Genomic DNA, 20833 nt, shown 5'->3' with positions numbered 1-20833 from the left:
GCCAGTAGATAAGGAGGGTGAGAAGGAAGGAAGGAGGGGGGCTGAATTTCATCTCTGCTCTTGGGGCCAGGTCACAACCCCTGCAGCCCACAATTCTAATTGATCTGAGGGTTGCCTGTGTCTACTTGCCATGTCCAGTGGGGGCACATTTTTGCAATTTGTCTGCCTGAAGAGGGTGCTTTTTCTAATTCACAAAGCTGAATTACTGCTAGGTGCTAGCAGTAGAATTGTGCTTGGCTTTTCTTTATGGCTTCTTTCACTTAAATCCAAAAGCATTTAATGAAAACAGGTTGAATTCATGTTTTTTACATATGTTTTATATATGAAGTTATGATCCTTGTATATAGGAATAAAATCCTCTTTTCTATCAGAAAAAAAAAAAAAGGAATTCCTTCTATATATCATGTATAATATATGGGGACTAAAATAGGATCAGCAATCCCACCAGGCCAAGAAGTACAAACTATTGGAATTTTCCTGCTTGGAAGGATTGAAAGTGCTGAATGTCTAGGAGGGGTTAAGCCAATACTGTCCTTGCTTAGCTTGATGAGATGCTTATAAAGTTCTTCTTCAGCAGGGCAGACACCTTGTAGAACCTTCTTGTGAACCACAGGTAGAACCGCACTGTATTAATCTGTTTCTGTTGCTTATAACAAAATACACAGAACTGGGTGATTTATAAGAAAATGAAATTTATTGCTACAGTTTTAGAGGCTGGGAAGTCCAAAGTCCAGGGAGCACAGCTGGTGAAAGCCTTGGTGGTGGTGACAGTGACCCAGGAGTCTCACCTGATAAAAAATAGCAGAGCAGAGAGAGAGAGAGATATCGCCTCATGGACTCGCCTTTTTAAAGCCCTCAGAACCATGCCCCTGACCACCATTTTTAATCCATTCACTATGGCATGGTCCTACAATCTAATCACCTCTTCAAGGCCCCACCTTTCAAATACCATAATAGCATTTCTCATCCTCTTAACACTGTCACTGTGGGGGTCAAGTTTTGGGAGGACACTCAATCCAAGGCACCCACCCTCCAACTTGAATTTGAGGGCTCCCCTGCAGCTGCTGGCTCAGCTTGTCCCTGAACCAGAGAGTTCCATGGGGACATAATTAGACAGACCAGAATCAGAAGAATGCCCCAGAGAGCACCATCAATTAAACACTAGAGACCCTGGGTTTGGAAGTCACTTCCACACATCATTCACTTCACTTTTTCAATCTTTAATTTGGGTTGAAAACTTCGAAGACATTGTCAGCACCCCCATGGGGCCTTTTAATTTCCAGATACTGTCTTTTCTCAGAAGATAACTGGCTTTTTACTGCAATATGTATGTATATCTTTTAAAATGTTTTCTACAGCAATTAGATATCTCACTTCCAGCATTTGCCTTTACTTCTAAAAACCTGTAATAGAGAAAGCTAACAACCACACTGGATTTTATATTTTCAAAGTGTTTCACATATATTTTTTTCTACTGGTTTTCTAAGAATTTCATGACCTAGGCAGGTCTGATATTTTCCCCCTATTTCAAAACTGAAGTAACAGCTCAACAGTTAACCGATTTGCCCAAGATCACACAAGTAGATAATGACAAGTAGATAATGAAAGAATGGAACCATCTCTCCTGTTTGCTGATCCAGTTCTTTCACCACCATCTCTAATTGGCTTAGAGATTTGTGACCTTGAAATCACAACTTCTTTGTTGTTACAAATATGAAAACCATAGTCAGGTGTAGGGATGCTAGGTTTGCTGTAATCAAGTGAGATAATTGGATTTTCAGTCCTAACTCAACTGTGTGTCCTTGGTCATGGTGTCTAATATCAGTGAGCCTTCATTTTTGTGTCTGTAATACCTTCCTTTCTAGATTGTTTAAGGAACAGGAAATAGTATATGTATAGGACCTAGTGTATTTCTTGGCATATAGTAAATGCTCAGTAAGTGTCCCTTCAGATTAATATTATCCAACATTCTGTATTTTCTCTTTAGGAGCACATCTTTGCATAAGCTTATCTTCTTCTAAGAAAAATTATGAGAATTTGAATTGAATTGGGCAACAAAAATGATTAGTAGGTGTCCTGTCTAGTTCAACCATCTGTATTACTTTCACTTTTGGTTGTCTTTTTGTGTGTGTTTCTTGACTCATAAAAGATTTATTGTGTGAGGGATTTGTTATACTAGAAACTGAAAATACTGTAACAGAATTCATCTGCCATGAAATTGGACTTTTAGTTATCTTTGACAAAGCTTATTTTACAGCTCTGTGGAGATAGAAGTTAACTTGTAGAAAACCAACAGTAGTGCAAATGTTTCCTGTCCATATGATTCCTGTATATGGCAATGCAAATAGATTTCTTCCAGTGGAGAATATAAATCTCTTTAAATTAAATCTTCATTTGAGCCATTTGTAACATCTTACTTACTGGTTCCCTCATTAATTAGTGAGTTAAATAAAATCTTTGACACATGTTCATTTTACACCTGTATGACAGTCATAATTTCACCTTCTTTTAAAAATTATGCTTGAGAGAAAATCTATACATCTAACAAGAGATTGATATCAAAATATATAAGGAACTTAAACAACTCAACAGCAAAAAAAAGGAAAAACTCCCAACTGAGAAATGGGCAAAGGATATTAACAGACATTTCTCAAAAGAAGACATACACATGGCCAATGGGCATATGAAAAAATGCTCAACATCATGAATGATCAGGGAAATGCAAATCAAAACAACAATCAGTTATCACCTTACTCCAGTTAGTATGACTATTATCAAAAAGACAAAAGAAAGCAAGTGTTGGCGAGGGTGTGGCGAAAAGGGAACACTTGCACACTGTTGGTGGGAGTGTAAACTAGTAGAGTCATTTTGGAAAACAGCATGGAGTTTCCTCAAAAAATTAAAAATGGAACTACCATTTGATCCAGCAATTCCACTACTGGGTATATACCCAAAGGAAATCAAGTCAGTATGTCGAAGTACATCCCTTGTTTATTGCAGCACAATTTACAATAGCTAAGATATGGAATCAACATAAGTGTCCAACAATGGGTGAATGGATTAAAAAAAATGTGGTATATATACACAATGGAATACCATTCAGCCATAAAAAAGAATGAAATCCTGTCATTTGCAGCAGCATGGATGAACTTGGAAGACATTATGTTAAGTGAAGTAATCCAGGCACAGTGTATTAGTCCTTTTCTGTTGCTTACAACAGAAATACCTGAAATTGGGTAATTCGAAAATGAACAATACTTATTGCTTACAGTTTTGGAGGCTGGGAAGTCCAAAGTCCAGGGAACACATCTGGTGAGGGCCTTTTCCTGTTGGTGACTCTATAGTGACACAGGGTGTCACATGGCAAGAATGGCAGGAGCAGAGAGAGAGCTAACTCCTCAATTGCTTTCCTTTTAAAGCCATCAGAACCACCATTATGACCACCATTAAACCACCACCAGCCTATGACCACCATTAAACCATCAGTGGATTAATCAGTTCACTAGGGCACAGTCCTTGCAATCTAATCACCTCTTAAAAGCCCCACCTTTCAATTACCATAATAAGATTTCCCACCCTCTTAGCAATGTGACAGTGGGGATTAAATTTCTAATGCATTAAACTTTTGGGGACACAATTAAATCCATAGCACACAAAAAGACAAATGCCATATGACCTCACTTATTTGTGGAATCTAAAAACAAACCAAAAAAAGTTGATGTTGTAGAGGCAGAGAGTAGAACAGTGGTCACCAGAGATTTGGGGGAGGGGGTTTGGGAAAACAGAGGGAGATTAGCCAACAGGTACAAAATTCAATTAGATAGGAGTAATAAGTTCTGATGTTCTATTGTACAGTAGGGTGACTAAGGTTAACAGTTAAATTTTGTATATTCCGTAATAGCTAGAGGAGAGGAGAGGCTTATGAATGTTTTCACCACAAAGAAATGATAAAGGCATGATGTGACTGATACATTAACTACCCTAACCTGATTATTATACAACATATATACATATCAAAACATTAGGTTGCACCCCATAAGTATGTATAATTACATGTCAATTAAAATTTGAAAAAATAATTTTAAAAAATTATCCTTGAACACTTCCTGATGCCCACCTCCTACTTTCTTAACTGCCATGGCTGCTCTCAGCTGTGCAGTTTCCCACTCAGCCATTTCATCCCAATATCCATACATATCCTAGTAGCTGCTGCTTATTCTATGGGGTTTAATAAAGTAGATCCAATACAGATAAAAATAACTGATAACCCAATATTGAGACATAATGGAGACTAAAATTTGAAAATTAAATGGAGTTTTATTTGGATCTTTGAAAGCTTAATTGCTCTTCCCTGATACTTGAAATAGAATATGTAAAAATGATGTATTTGCAGGGAATATGTGAATAGATTCTGCAGGCCAGGCAGGAAGAGCTACTCACCACTACATTTTCTGGAGTATAGTGGTTGGGGAGATTTTAGACTCATTTCTCCCTTCTCAAGGTTGCTACCTCAAACAAGAAAGCAGATTATAAAACTCAACAGAATGATTCTAAGGCAGGAAATCTCATGGGCATGTGAAGCCTGTGAAACAGAAAAAAAAGGTGTCCAAACTTTTCTCCTTATGTTCTAAGCCACATTACTATGTCTGTTTTTTATCAAGAATGAAGGGAACTGAAGTGAATGCTTGGAAACATAGAGGACATCTCTATGGTTGAACTTTAAATAAGAGCAAGAGGCAAAAGTTAAGTCTCAAAAAATAAAGTGTTTTGCACATGGAACTGATCATAGTATTTGTTAATATGTCTTGGGTAAAGCATGCTAAAAGAATTTTATTTTTATGGATCTTCTGCAGGATATGGGAAATAGAAGTCTTTGGAGCTGGATACTGTTTTCTGCTACTATAGTGAAGTAGCAACTAGCTCCAAATATGGTTTTTCCATTTTTGCTATCTTTACGTTATGTCATTCATTCATTCACTCAACATTCAACAAACGTTTATAGAATACCTATTCTGTATCGGGAACTATGCTTGACACCAGGAATAAAGATATAAAAATCACCTGTCCTGCTCTCAAGGAACATACAGTCTATCACAATGGACAAACAAGTAAACAAAAAATTATAATATAGCATACTAGGTATTATGCTACTTACAAAAACAAAGTGCTATAAAAGTGCATGCACATAGGAGAGAGAAGTCAGGGAATACTTCCCAAAGGAGGTGATGCATGATAACAGCACACTGAAATGCACTGAGTAGTGTTAAGACACAAATGGGGTTTGGACTAAGAGACCTACAGATATTTTTTTAAAAGTGGACAGATTTAAGATACGCTCTGTGGGTAGACTGGATCAGAGTACTGTCAAACAGGATGTGTGGCTGAGGAAGAGGATGTTGTTTAGGATGACGACTGGGATTCTTCCTTGAGTGGCTGCATGGATGGGTGGTGCTAGCTACCAAGAAGAAGAAGGCTAGGGAGGACAGGTTTGTAAGGGAGGGAGGGTGGAAATCAGGAGCTTAGTTCTGCATGTGCTGAGTTTGAGACGCCAATGAGACAGCCAGGGGGAGGAAGTGAGTAGGCAGTTTAGATATGCACATATTAATTTGCAGTAGAGGACTTGGGTTGAGATGAAGAATTGGATGTCATCAGCCTCGGAGGTGGACTGGATAAGGTCACCCAGGGAAAGAGTGACGAGAGAGAAAAGCAAAGCACCTAGGACTGACCAAGTCATGAGGAACTTCAGGATCACATTTTGATGTCTACAAAGTAAACTATAAAGGGGTGACCTATGAGGTAAGTGGAAATCCAGGGAAGTATACTGCCATAGAACCTAAGACAAAGAAATTTTCAAGAAGGAAGATGCTAAGAGTTTAGGTAAGATGGAAGGTAGAGAATTAATCATTAGTTTTGGCAATTTTAAGTTTGTTGGTGTACTAGTCAGGGTTTTCCAGGTAGACAGAACTAACAGGATGTACATATACACAGAGAGAGATTGATTTTAAGGAATTGGCTCATGCAATTGTGGAGATTGGCATGTCCAAAATTTGCAGGGCAGGCCAGTAGGCTGGACACCCAGGGAAGAACCGCACTTTTAATCCAAAGGTGGTCTGCTGGCAAAATTCCCTCTCCTTCCAGGGAGGTCAGTCCTTTTTTTAATTAATGACTTCAGCTGATTGGATGAGGCCCACCCACATTATGGAGAGTAATCTGCTTAACTCCAAGTCTACTTACTGATTTGAATGTTTAATCTCATCTAAAAAATAGTTTCACAGAAACATTTAGAGTATTGTTTGACCAAATATCAGGGTACCATGGCCTAGCCAAGTTAACACAAAATTAACCTTCATGGTGGGTAAGCTCAATAAGAGGCCTTTCTGTTGATGGTGGAGGCAAGAGCCAGATTGTAATAGATGGAAGTGCTAAGGAGAAGAAAAGTATGTCACTTGTGGACCCATGGTTCCTAAACCTGGCTAAATTTGAGAACATCGGGGAAGTCTAAAAATCCCAATGCCCTGGCAGAACCTCATATCAACTAGGTAAGAATCTCCATAGGTGGGTTCCGGGCATCAGGGTTTTTAAAAACTCCTCAAGTGATTCCAATGCACCAACCTTGAGAACCAATAATACAGATCAGTGCTTCTCAAACCTTAAAGTGCATATAAGTTTCCTAGTAGGTCTGGGCTGGGGCTGGAGATCCTTCATTTCTAACAACTTGTGCTCCTGGTAAAGCCATACCTGCTGGTCCACAGACTGTATTTTGAGTAGTTAGGGTATGGATAACTCTTTTCAGGAAACTTGACTATGAAAGGTGCAGTGAAACAGGGCAGTAGCTAGAGGGGGATATAGAGTCAGGAAGGATTATTATTATTATTATTATTTTAATGGGCAATATAAAAACATATTTGTACAGTGATGGGAATGGTCCAAGAAAGAGAAGAGAGGTTAACAATGCGCGACAGATGGGGACAACTAAAAAAGCACAGTCTTGAGGAGACAAGTGGAAAGGGATCCTGAGTACAGGTAGAGTGAGTAGAGTCTTAATGGACAAGGAACCAGCTTGGTGAGAAGGAAGTGGGAGGGAGCATGCACTCAGGCCAGAAGGAAGAGGCATGGGAGAACACTGCCTGCCAGGGAACTGCAAGTGATTCTGTGTGGTAAGAGCACAGGAAGCATTTGCAGGACTAGAATGAGAAGACTCTGGAGAAGAAGGCAGGGGCCAGATCTCAGAGAGCCCTGGAAGCCATGCCAGGAATGAGGCTTTTTCCCCCACAGGTACTGGGGAGCCACCAAAGAGTTATCACACAGACTTTAGGTTCAGATTTGCATTTCATTCCAAGATTTACACTTTATTCAAGGAATGGAAGATGTGCTATGAGAAGAACGGTAGTGGAAACAATGGGATCATTTAGGATATTGCTGTAATAATCTGAGAAGTGATAGTCTGAACATAATAGAGGCAGCAGAGATGAAGTGGTGGATGTTGATAGGTGTAGAACTGATGAATTTTAATGAGGGAGTCAGTATGGGGAAAAGGGAGAGGGTGGTATAGGATGACTCTGTCTTGAGAGACCAGGTAAATACCAGTAACAGAGATAGGAAATATACAAGTGAGAATACGTTTGTGAGAAAAGACTACCATTCAGTTTGTGACATTTAGAGCTTGAGGGCTTTGCAGTCATGCAATTGGTTATGTCTAATTAGCAGTTAAGTAAACCCCTACTGCTCAGGGGAAAGATCTAAGTTAGATATACACATATTGGAGTCAGCAAAAAGGAACACAGTTAAGTTCTTTATTAAAATCTTTTGATGACTCTCAAAACCCATTTTGGGTCATTCCAGAATCTCTGTATCATCTCCAAAAATGCACAAAAGCATGGGGGTAAAGATGAAGGATTTAAAAAAAGATTTAGATGAATGCTTTTGAGAGGGATTAATATGAGTGAGTTGGAAAAACAAGTGAGCAGAGAGGCCGCTGGAGAACTAATAGTGATGAGGAAAAACACAGGAAAAATAATAGAGAATCTCTGTAATGACTAAGTAAAGAGCATGGGACAGAGAGAAAGTGAAGCACAAAGGCAAAGGACTAAAGGGTCATTGGGAGCCTCCCTCCAGTAAGCCACCTCCCCTCTAGTGATTCTGGAGAGGGTGTTGGTAATATAGGTGTTTCCAGCAGAGGATGGGCCTGGTGGACAGCAGAAATTGAGACCTGTAGATTCCCTTAAAAGGGGTGTGGACTGGCGGCAAGGAGATGAGTTCACTGGAAGCTGAACTGAATTAATTCTTACTCACTTCTAAGATGTAGCACCTGTAGGTTGACTTTAGAAAAGCTGGCAGGCTGAGCACAGTAGCAAAAACAACTCAGGTTCCACTGTATTGTGACTAATGCCAGGTTTTGCAGCCAGAGAGGCTGGGTTCAGATTCTGGCTTCCCCAACGTGTTAGTCTGTTTCTGTTGCTTATAACAGAAATAGCTGAAACTGATAATTTATAAAGAGATAGAATTTATTTTTTACAGTTTTGGAGGCTGGGAAGTCCAAAGGCCAGGGAACACATCTGATGAGGGCCTTTTCTTTGGTGCCGACTCTATACAGCAATGCAGGGTATCATATAGTGAAATGGCTGAGCAAGAGAGAGCTAACTCCTCACTTACTCTCCTTTTAAAGCCATCGGGACCACACCCATTACTCCATAGATGGATCAATCATTCACTAGGACACAGTCCTCACAATCTAATCACCTCTTAAAGGCCCCACCTTTCAATTACCACAGTGGGATTTCCCACCTTCTTAACACTGTCATAGTGGGATTAAGTTCTTAATACATGAAGCTTTTGAGGACACAATTCAATCCATACCAACCAGTCTGTTTTCTTAAATTTAAAGTAAGAATAATGATACCCGCTTCATTGTGAGGATTGTATGAGACAAAGCATGTTAAGTTCTTTTTACAGTGCCCGTGAAGTTGTAAGCACTCAATCTATAGTACCTGTTAACAATAGCCTGACAGTGGTAGTTGTGTTCCAACTCAGGGAAAAAAAATTAGTCATTATGGGTAAGATAAATAACTTTTTTGGATTAGAATTGCCTGAATAATACTAGATAGTTGTACCAAAGAATAACTCAGAGACAATTAGTTTGGGTGCAAAAATGATTTACCCACATATAAGGGAGACAGCCATTAGGCTGTTATTAAGGAACAAAGACAAAACAGAAAGAGGGGATAGGAAAGGTAAAAAACATGGTAGTGGATCTTGATGTGGCAACCAGGGAAGGGTGCTATTCTGATCTCCCTTCAAGGAAGAACTTGCCATACAACTACACGGAGTGCAGTTAGGTGACAACATCCTGATTCAGTACCTCTGGGATCTGCCTTCATTTTTCACCTAAGGCCTCACTTTTCCTAGGCAGCTTCCAGGCAAAAACTGAGTGCAGAGGGGATTACTAAGTCCTGGTCACCAGGACTTAGTTACACCAATATTACACTTTTTTTTCCCCCAGAAAATAGAAGAGATGGGAACAATTTCAACTCATTTTATGAAGCCAGTATTACCCTAATATCAAAACCAGACAAAGACAATAAAAAGAAAACCACCAGACCAATATTTTTCATGAACTTAGGCACAAAAATCCTCAACAAAACATTTGTAAACCAAACTATAAAATATATAAAAAGAGTTATAAACCATGACCAAGTGGGATTTGTTCCAGGTATGCAAGGCTGATTCAATATCCAAAAATCAATCAATGTGAATGGAACACTTAAAAATAATTAAAATGATAAGTTTTATTTATGTATATTTTGCCAAAAATCTAAAACTCAGTGTAATTTGTCATATTAACAGGCCAAAGAAGAAAAATCATATGATCATATGATTGACTGAGAAAAAACATTTGACAAAATTCAACACTCATTTATGATAAAAAAAAAAAACTCAGAAAAAATATAAATAAAAGCAATTTCGTCAACTTGACAAAAAACTTCTACAAAATACCTACAGCTAACATTATACTTAAAAGTATGGTGAAAGAATGAATGTTTTCCTCCTAAGACAGGGAACAAGGCAGGGATGTCTGCTCTTGCCATATTGCTGGAAACTCTAGACACTGCAATAAGTCAAGAGAAAGAAATAAAAAGCATAGAGGTTGGAAAGACATAAACAAAACTATCTTTATTTGAAGATGTTTTGTCTAAATAGCAAATCACAAGAAATCTACTAAAAACACCTATGACTAATTAGTGGGCTCATCAAGGTTGCAGCATACAAGATCAATATACAAAAACCAGTTGCATTTCCATATTCTAACAATGAACATAACAAAACCAAAATTAAAAACGCAATACTATTTCTCATCTCTCTAAGCAAAATTAAATACTTAGTTATAAAATTAACAAAACAAGTACAGGATTTAAAAATTACAAAATGCTATGAAAGAAATCAGAGAAGACAGGAGTAAGTAGAGAGAATATCATGTTCATAATTTGGAAGACTCAATACAGCAAAGATGTCAATTCTTCCCAAACTGATCTATAAGTATAATGCAATTCCTATCAAAATCTCAGCAAGGATCTAGGTAGACATAGACAAGCTTATTCTAAAATTTATACGGAAAGGCACAGGACCAAGAATAGTTAAAACAATCCTGACAAGAATAGTGTTGGAGGAATCACTCTAACGATATTAATACTTACTGCATAGCTATAGTAATCAAGAAAGTGTGCTATTCGTGATAGATACATAGAATAATGGAAAAGAATAGAAACCCCCCAAATAGACCCACACAAATATGCTCAATTGATTTTTGACAAAGATTCTACAGCAATCCGATGAAGAAAGGATAACCTTCTTAGTAAATGGTGCTGGAATAATTGGATATCTATATGCGAAAAAGGTAACCTCAACCTAAACCACACAGTTTATATAAAAATTAACTCCAAATGAATCATAGATTCTAATGTAAAAATGTAAAATTTTTAGAATAAAAGATAGGAGAAAATCTTCAGGTTCTAGGGCTAAGCAAAGTTATCAGATTTGACACAAAAATATAATTCATAAAAGAGAAAATTGATAAGTTGGACTTCATCAAAATTAAAAACTTTTGCTCAGTGGAAACCCATGTGAAGAGAATGAAAAGATAAGCTACAGACTGGGAGAAAATATTTCTAATCCATATATACAACAAAGAACTAGTTTCTGGAATATTTAAAGAACTCTCAAAACTCAACAGTAAAAATCCCCCAACAATTCAATGAGAAAATGGGCAAAAGAATGAATAGACATTTTATTAAAATTAATATACAGATAGAAAATAAACACATTAAAAGATATTCAACATTGTTAGCTATCATGGAAATGCAAATTAAAACAGCAAAGATACATCACTATACATCTATCAGAATAGCTGGAAAAAAAAAAGTGATCACACCAAACACTGGTGAGAATGCAGAAGAACTGAATCACTCATACATTGTTGGTGGGAATACAAAATAGTGCAGCCACTCCAAAAAACAGTTCAAAATTTTCTTATAAAACTAAGCATGCAATTGCCATGTGACCCAGTAATTGCACTCTTGGGCATTTATCCCAGAAAAATGCAAACTTATGTTCAAAGAAGACCTACACATAAAGCAGATTTATTTATAATAACTAAAAACTAGAATCAGCTCAAATGTCCTTCATCCGGTGAATGGATAAACAAATTGTGGTTCACACATACCATGGAATATTATAATCAATAAAAAATAACAAACTACTGATATGTACATACCTGGATGGATCTTCAGGGAATTGTACTAAGTGAAAAAAACAGATCCCAAAAGGCTAAATACTGTATGATTCCTTTTACAGGACGTTTTTGAAATGACAAAATTTTAGAAATGAAGCACAGATTATAGATTGCAGGGATTAGAGATGGGAGTGGTGTTGCTAGAGGGAGGTGGGCATGGTTATAAAAGGGCAACCTGAGGAATCATGGCAGAGTTTGAGCTGTTCAGTATCTTTATTGGTGGTAGATACATGAATCTATACAGATGACAACAGTGTATAGAATTTCACACACACACATGTAGTCACACATACTCTCTCACACACACGAGTATAAGTAAAACTGGGGAAATCTGAATAAAATGGGTAGATTGTGTTAAGGTTTCTAACCTGGGTCTGATATTATATTCTAGTTTTATCATTGAGGAAATGGGGGGAAATGTGCAAAGTACACAGGGTTCTTTCAGTACTATTTCTTACAACTGCATGTGTGTCTGCAATTATCTTACCAAGAATTTCAATTAAATTTTTTTAAAAAGCCACAGATTGAGAGAAAATATGAGCAAATCATATACTTGAAAAAAGGACTTGTATCCAGAAACACAACACTAAAAAAATAAACAACCCAATTACAAATGGGCAAAAGATTTTAACAGACACTTCACCTGGAACAGATAGAGAACAAATAACAACATGAAAAGATCTGCAATGTCATTAGTCAGTAGGGAAATGCAAATTAAAATTCAATGAGATACTACTACACATCTATTAGAATGGCCCAAATTAAAAAGACTGACCATACCAAATGTTGACAAGGATGTGGAGGAACTGGAGCTCTCACACCTTGCTGGTGGGAATGTAAAATGGCATATCCATATTGGAATACAGTTTGGCAATTTTGTAAAAAACTAGGCATACTTTTACCATATGATCTAGCTATTCTATTCCTAGGTATTTACCCAGGAGAAATGAAAGAAGATCTTATAAAAATACTTGTACATTCATGTTCACAGCAGCTTTATTTGTAATAGCCATGAAGTGGAAGCAGCCCAAACATTTATCCGGCGAATGGATAAACAAATTGTGGTATATGCACACAATGGAATGCTACTTGTCAATGTAAAGAAACAAATTATTATTATTATTATTATTTTTTTGTCCTTTTTGTGACCGGTACTCAGCCAGTGAGTACACCGGCCAGTTCTATATAGGATCCGAACCCGCGGCGGGAGCGTCGCTGTGCTCCCAGCGCCGCACTCTCCCAAGTGCGCCACGGGCTTGGCCCAGAAACAAATTATTGACACATTGTAAATCTCAAAATAAATATGCCAAATGAAAGCAGTCGGTCAAAAAAAGAGTACATATTGTATGATTTGATTTGTATACAACTCTAGGAAAGGCAAACAAATCTACAGTGGCAAAAAGCGTATCAGTGGTTGCTTGGGAAGGGAAGAGGGTCATAGTCTGGGAGGAGCAGAATTGAGAAATTACAAAGGGATACAAGGAAACTTTTAGGGGATGGACACCCTCATTATCTTGATTATGTGATGGTTTTGCAGGTATATACATATTTCAAAACTTACCACACTGTACAATTTAAATATGTGTGGTTTATTGCATGTTAGTTATACCTCAACATTTTTAAAAAGGAATTTTAAAGAAAGGGAGTTGGTGATTTTATAAAAATGTTGTTGAATGCTTTGGAATAACCCAAGAAAAATTGTTTATTTAAGAAAATTATAAATTGAGGTATAGAAGAAACAAACATTAAAGATTAGGTAGTGTTTATGTGGTGATGGTGGGTGGAATTTATAAAAGTTCAGAAGGAAGATGTACTTAGGGTGTTTTGCAAATGTTTTTCCCACTTGAGAAGTGATTGTAAATTAAAGAATATGCATTATAAATATACAGTAGTTTATTGAAGAAAGATAAAATAGAACTGTAAGCAGCAGACTCATCTCAAAGCAAAAGGCTATTGCTGTATATTAAATGATTGGTAAGTGAACATACATATTTATGTGAGCTAAAATAAATGTTTAAGGTAGGCATCATTTTGATTCCTCAATTTAATAAAGTTTTTCAGTCTTACTAGCAGTTTTGATGGTGTCAGTTGAGAGGCCCCTGTATTAGCCCATTTTCTGTTGCTCATTAACAGAACATCTGAAACTTGGTGATTTATAAGAAAATGAAATTAGCTTCTTACAGTTTGGGAGTCTGGGAAGTCAAAGGTCCAGGGGCACATGTGGTGAAAGCCTTCTTCTTGGTGGGAACTCCTGATAGAGTCCTGTGGTGATGTAGAATATCACATGGTGAGAATGGCAAGAGTGTTTTCATGTGCTATCCTTATAAAGCCACCAGTCCACACTCATGATAACCCATTAAACCATTGACCATTCATGACAGCATAGTCCTCACAATCCATTTGCTTCTTAAAGGCCCCATCTTTCAACAGTGCCACATTGGGAATCAAGCTCTTACGTGAACTTGGTAGAGAGCAAACATTTAGACCATGGCAGCCTTCTACTGTAATGATGTAACAATTTTTATAGTTATAAGCCCCACATTTCCAGCTAAGCCAGTATGTATCTTGCCTAAATGAAAGAGATGAGGAGTTTCCATCAGACTCCTCATGTTCTCTTCTCTCTTCCAAATGCAGCTCCTAACTTTTAGACCCTTCAAGTTTCTTGAACTCCTACACTTCAGGATTTTAAGTTGAGGCTGTACGAAGACTCAGAGGCCCAGGACTCTGCAGATACCTGAAAACAGTATTCTACTGCTATAAATAAAAAGCTGAAACCTGTCACACTTGGTTAATATCACCCACATTAGGAGCCATAGACAGAAAGGCAAAACTGAAACATCTGTTGCTTTATTTAGAAACCAAGCACATGCCAGAAAAACAAATTACCAGTTTTTAGACATGGAGATTTCAAATGCCTTACCCCATAAGATTAAAATTAGGGAGAACCGTGTTCAGTCCTGGTTAGTATCTGCAACACTCAGTACCAACTGGAGCAGAAGGAAGCAGAGTGAAAGTTTCTTTCTGTGTTTCTGTCAACACCAACTGCTCAGAGCACGACAAGTCTGCGTCTCAGACTCAGGCCCTTCACTCAGAGACTCACTGGAGGGGAAGCAGTACCCATCCAATGCCTACTGATTATTAATATCAGCCCATTTCTCAACTTTGCAATTCCTGGAAACCCAGGAGTAGTCAGAAGAGGGTGGTCTGCACATCTTTGATGGTCAGGGCTGGCAGGAAGGCAGCTGCCCAAATAGGGTGATTTAAGGATGCCACCAAACTCCCTCATCCAAAGATTTCTCTGCTTTGGATTCTGTACCCTCCTGCTACAGAGCCTGAAATGGCTCACACTAGACTGGCGGCTTTCCTGCTGAGGTTTTGCTGTATCAGTTGTAGTGCAAGTGTGCACCTGGCCACAGTCATATGGCCCAGTGCAGCACATGAGTGCATTTGGATATGATATTCAAAACAAAAACCCAGGGCATGTGTGAAGCAGGGGATAAGGAGGAGATGGACATACAGCACACTGAGTACCCAGGTGACAGAGAGGGCAGCATCACATCGCCTCAGGGCATGGCCAGCAGAGCTGGAAATATAACAAAGAGGACTTCCCACCTTGGCAACTTTACCGAAGGCCAACCCTACAGAAGACTCAGGGGTTTAGAACTGCCACCAAATCTATAAGCGTGGGTGTTCTTGCTTCTCAGAGAGGAATGGGTATTTTATGCATTCATTCAGCCAACATATATTGAGGATCTACTATGTGCCAGGAATTGTTCCAGGCACCACAGATACAGCAATTAACAAAACAGAAAAAGTAAAAATATCCACCTTCGTGGAGCATACAGCCTAGTGAGAAGGAGATAGACAATAAATTGAATGAGTAAGGAAATTTAGTAGAATCTGATAAGGTGATAAGTGCTGTGGAGAGAAATTAAGTTGGGAAGTGCATGGAGAATGACACAGGTTACTAATTTAAATAGGAGGGTCAGGGAAGTTTTGTTTAAGGTTTAATGGCCTCTTCTTATTATGGATTGAATTGTGTCCCTCCAAAGTTTAATGTGTTGGAGGTTTGGACCCATCTGTGACAGTGTTAAGAGGGAGGGAAATCCTATTATGGTAATTGAAAGGTGGGGCCTTGAAGAGGTGATTGAGTTTGATGGTTTAATGGCAGTCATGGGCGTGGTTCTGAGAGCTTTAAAAGGAGAGTGCATGAGAGTGTCTCTCTCTACTCCACCAATTTCTGCTATGTGAGGCCCCTGGGTCGCTGTTGCCACCCACCACCAGATATGTTCCCTTGACTTTGGACTTCCCAGCCTCTGAAACTGTAAGCAATAAATTTCGTTTTCTTACAAAGCACCCAGTTCCCAGTATTTTGTTATAAAGAACAGAAACAGACTAATTCACTTGTCTGATCTCCTCATTCCACTTTTTCAGAGTGCAAAAGACCTGGTAAGTCCCAGACACGTGGTGGAAACTGGACCTACAACCAGCATTCGAAAAAAAGTAAGTGATCTTTAAACAATTTTGATTGTGAACTCTATCAATAAAAACTGTGAGCACCTGCCCTTAAAGTATGTTTATGTTTTCTTTATAGATCATATACATGTTTGCCTATATTAATATTTTCCAATCTTTTTAAATCAAACACAAAAAGGGGATGATTTAAAGATGAAAGAAATATCTTTAATATCTTGTTAGCTATGATGACTTTTTATAGCCATTAACAGATACCTGAAGGTACATTATGCACTTAGGACAAGGTTCATTTTTAAAAATACTGAATGTAAGTATCACAAATTAATAGAAATTTAGGATTTGGGGGGCTGACTGCTTTCTTCTCTGATTAGATCCCCACTATGTTTTACTCTTAAGTGAGGCTGATGAAAACATCCTAGTAGTAGTAGACTGACTGACTTCTCCTTGTTCATGTGTGCCTGCCTGCATTACTGGCAATGTCTTCACAGGATCTTCTCAAAAGTCATCCTTCCCTCTCTATTTCTCTAATGCAGAATGATGTTCTGGAGCCTCTTGAACACCGTGATGCTCTCTCTCTCCACTGGCTTTTTCTTCAGGTCCTTTCTCCTCTTCACCCAGCTCTTTACTCTGGGTAAGGAGGAGAAAGGACCTGTAAGGACCAGTAAGGCTGGGCTGTTTCTTGCTCAGCCTGCACTTGCCTAGAGAGTGTGTATTTCTTTCTTTTTCTATCATATTTACTTTCAGCAATCACCTTAATCTCTCTGCTAAGTCCTAGCTCTTTTCTCCAGCCTTTACCAGAGGCTCTCATCTCTAAATATTTTCCGTCTTAGAAAAAGAAAGCTTGTATATTCTTCTTTACCTAGTCCTAGTAGGAGAGGGGGAGAAGGAGACGCGAAAGCTGAGAACATACAAGTATTAGGGCACCTGTCCTTTCCCCCCATCCCTGTGAATATTGGATTGCAATGTGAATTAGGAAGAAACATCTCTATGTAGAACCCACAAGGACATCTGAAAGAGAAAATAATTTCAAGTTCGTAAGGCTTGGGAGCCATTCCTACTTAAATCAAGAAGTGAAGTTTAGAACAGAATTTTAACCATAACCTTGGGCAAAAGTGAAAGAATGGACTAGAAGTAATGAAGTAATCTATAAAATCAAATATTTAGAATCAGAGTGTAAAACAAGATTAAAGGTGCCTTATTTATTGTAGTTTGGCCATTTGTACTTGCCATTAAAAAGGGAATGAGTTAGGCGAATTGATATGCAAGATATGATTTGTGTGCAATAAAGATTACAGATTGTCAAATGTAAAACAAAAGATATAGTCCAAGAATAGCTGAAGATAATCCTGTCAGAAGTGTCCAAGCATGAGCTACCAGTATAACGCTCGCCAAACTGAAGGGTATCCTGAGACCAAAGAATGAAGCAGGCAACTCCATAAGGTTTACAAGGAGTTTATTATCATTACTATTATTATTATATTGATGGGTGGCTTCTTACAAGGATGAGGTGGAGTACCAATCCATCTGAACGCTGCAGAGCTTCTTTCTCCGCGCCCCAGGTGGGGAGAGTTGAGGTTTGTAAGGGACTTAGAGAAAAAAGTGGAGTTATGCCAAAAAGAAAGGCTGCGACAGTGCAAGATTCCCAGGCTCTCTTCAGCCTCCTATTGCTTATCTTTGGGGTTGCCAGTGTCACTCCCCTTATCTTGCAAGTGTAGTGTTTTGTCCCTGTCCCTCCCTCAGTTGCTAAGTGACTGTGGAGGGGAAAAATTGTAACTATTGAAGGCCTCGAGGATGGAGTGAGTTCTGACTAGCATTCCTACACAGGAGACAGCAGAGGATAAGCACATTTCTTCTAGAAAAGGAAGAAAATCAAAGGTATTCAACTAGTGAAATATGTGAACATGAGAACATGTGATATATAGAAATCTTTTAAGAAACACGGTAGAGCCGAGGCATTTACAAATCAAAATAGACATTCCTGGTTGGAAGAGAATTTACTGGAATACTCCGATAAGAAGAAAAAAAAAAAGGCAAAACAAAAAGCAAATAGGTGCAAAGTTATGAGAAAAGAAATGAGAAGGGCAAAGAAGAATGAAATGAAATATCTTTGAAAACACAAGAAAAGGAAAGAAGAAAGTATGGTAGTAAGCTTAAAGAGAAAAAAAAAAAGTAAACTTAAAATGCTAAAAGAGAAACTTCTGGTATTAAGGGAGTTTTCATAGAGTGCTTCCAGAAGATCAGGAGTCAGGGAAAAATGATTCCCAGCCTTTAATTTCTTTCTAGATGTCTCCTTCACTCTTAAAGCAATCATTGGCAAGGGGAGAGACACTACCATGTTTGGCTAAGACAATCAAGGTTCATAAAGGCTGCCTCACCTGAAGTATATGGCCTCCTGAGAACTAAGGAAACGTGGGCTCTGGGGAAAATGAAGAAGGTGGGGATGATTGTTGGGTAGAGAACCAACAGAATCTGCCACAAAAGTACCTGTGGATTTGGTGAAATTTGGACTAGTCCTTGAAGAATAGGTCAGATATGAACATGAAAATGAGGGGAAAAGGGCTTTCCCTGACCCCTATGAATATTGGATTGTCATATTGTGGAAATGCCCTGAGTAAAAGGACAGAGAAAGTAAAGTGCCGAGTGTTGTTTTTGTTTGATGTTGTTAGTTCATATACAGGGAAGTAATGTTAAATGACATGAGAGGATATATTGGTTTCAGATCATCAAGGGCCATGAATGCCAGACAATAGAATCTGGACTGTATTTGGTAAAGTAAGTTTAAACCACTACATATGACTGTATTTTAAAAACTTTTGATTCTGGCTCTTCTTCCTTATTCCTTCATATTAGGATTTGAGGGGATCAGAAATATTATCCCTCCCACTACCCCCACATCCTGCCTTGAGTTTAGAAATAATTGAGATGTAGATGCAAGAGTTAGGCAAGTGGAAATAAAAAATCACCTGTGTTTCTGCTACAGGGTTGGCTGGGCTTGGAGGACATGGTTTACGTGTGTGGCAACAATGGACACTCTAATATGCATCCCTAAATGAGACTTAGCCTCCCAGTCAGTCATTTTAGCACCAGGTATTCAAGGCTGCTTTCTGTATGCTATGGAGGAGCAGAGTGAAATATGTGCTCTCTGTGGGTGGCAGATCCCTAAAGAAGAAGGAGGAAGGGGCTGAGACAGGCACCTTCAGCTTCTCCCAAGTTACTAATCATGCAAGCTATTCCTATTGCCTTGGAGAGGAGAGGGAGGAATTGGTGGAGCAAGAAGCTGTAGCCCCATCCACTTGTAACATAAAAGTAGAAAAAAGAAATCCCCTTGACCCCACACCTGCTTTTTAATAAGACCTCATAAACTCTTTCCTTATGACCACAGCATATCCACAATTTTCCTGATAACCTTGACCAAGAATCAGTAACAATGGTCTATTCCAAGACACATTGTTGCTCTGGTCCTTCTTCCCACATCTGTCTCTTGGGCAGACGTTGTGTCGCTTTCTCCTGAACTTGATATTGCTTTTAGCATGAAACATAAATTCTGTTTTATAAGTGTAAACGCTATTTGATATGGCTTTGAAATGATACCTTCCCAATTAAATGATTTGACATGTGAAAGCACTTAGCAGAGCAGCTGCATGCCCCGTAAACGTTTGTTGCTCTCCAGTCCTGTTGCCCCATGCCTGCTTTTCCTTTTTAGATCTTTGGCCTTCGCGTGCCCTTCTGCAACTTCTTTTTGACATCATTTTGTAGGTTGAGCTGTTCCGTTTTTGAAAACTTTGCTATTCAACATAGCACTCTTTTCTCAACAGCCTTTTAACACTGGGCAGATAAAATCTGAACTGAGTACACTTTTACTGTCATCTCCTGCCTCAAAACTTGAAACTCCAAACTATCAGACTGTAGAACTCTACCAAAGGCTGCTGTGTGAGATGCCTTCTGACTGTTTTTGTTCTGTTATCTCATTACATTGTTATAACTCTATGATAAAATGAGAACCCATCAGCTCTACCACACCTCTGATGCTATTGAAAAACAATTAATTTAGGAGAAAATCAACACCACAAATGTTCTCTTGCTCAAATTTTCTTGTTTTCTATTATTTAAACTATTCCGCATTTACTTTCTTTGACATTTTCTTCATTTTCAGTCTCCAATTTATTATTATTACATTTTGTATATTCCTTTCCTCCAAAGTACATGCCAAGGACTCGTTCAATACATTTTCTAATAATAGGGGCTACCATTCGCATGGGGCCTTACAGCTCACCAAGTGCTTTTTCAATTCAGAAATGACCCTTGTTAACCTAAATAACAAACAGAATAAAACTCTCTAAAGGAAAATGATATTTATTTGGGAATAGGGCATTGTAATAGGAATACATGTGCCATAGTAAATTATGTGCATATTCAGGGAGGTAAAGGTTTTCAAAAAAAATGATGGAGGATTACAAAATTGTTTTGAGATAATTGTTCTTGGCTACAAGGATCGATAACAAGGGTGACACCAACTTGAGGTTGGACCAACTTGAGGTTGGACAGTTGCTGGGCAGATGTCCTTGCAGAAGT

The 20833-nt window shown here is 38.4% G+C and overlaps 1 long non-coding RNA gene across 1 annotated transcript in view; it reads left to right on the top strand.

The window, feature by feature from the left end:
- The window catches only part of LOC134373520 (uncharacterized), a 97953-nt gene that overhangs the window by 46386 nt on the left and 30734 nt on the right, over nucleotides 1-20833 (top strand). Inside the window, exon 3 of the long non-coding RNA XR_010022981.1 lies at nucleotides 16220-16288. This is a non-coding gene — a long non-coding RNA (uncharacterized LOC134373520). The remainder of the gene's footprint in view (nucleotides 1-16219; nucleotides 16289-20833) is intronic.

Source organism: Cynocephalus volans, chromosome 3, assembly GCF_027409185.1.
Source record: "Cynocephalus volans isolate mCynVol1 chromosome 3, mCynVol1.pri, whole genome shotgun sequence".
Taxonomy (NCBI): domain Eukaryota; kingdom Metazoa; phylum Chordata; class Mammalia; order Dermoptera; family Cynocephalidae; genus Cynocephalus; species Cynocephalus volans.
The sequence above is the reverse complement of the archived record's forward strand: the minus strand, read 5'-3'. Positions and strand labels throughout refer to the sequence as shown.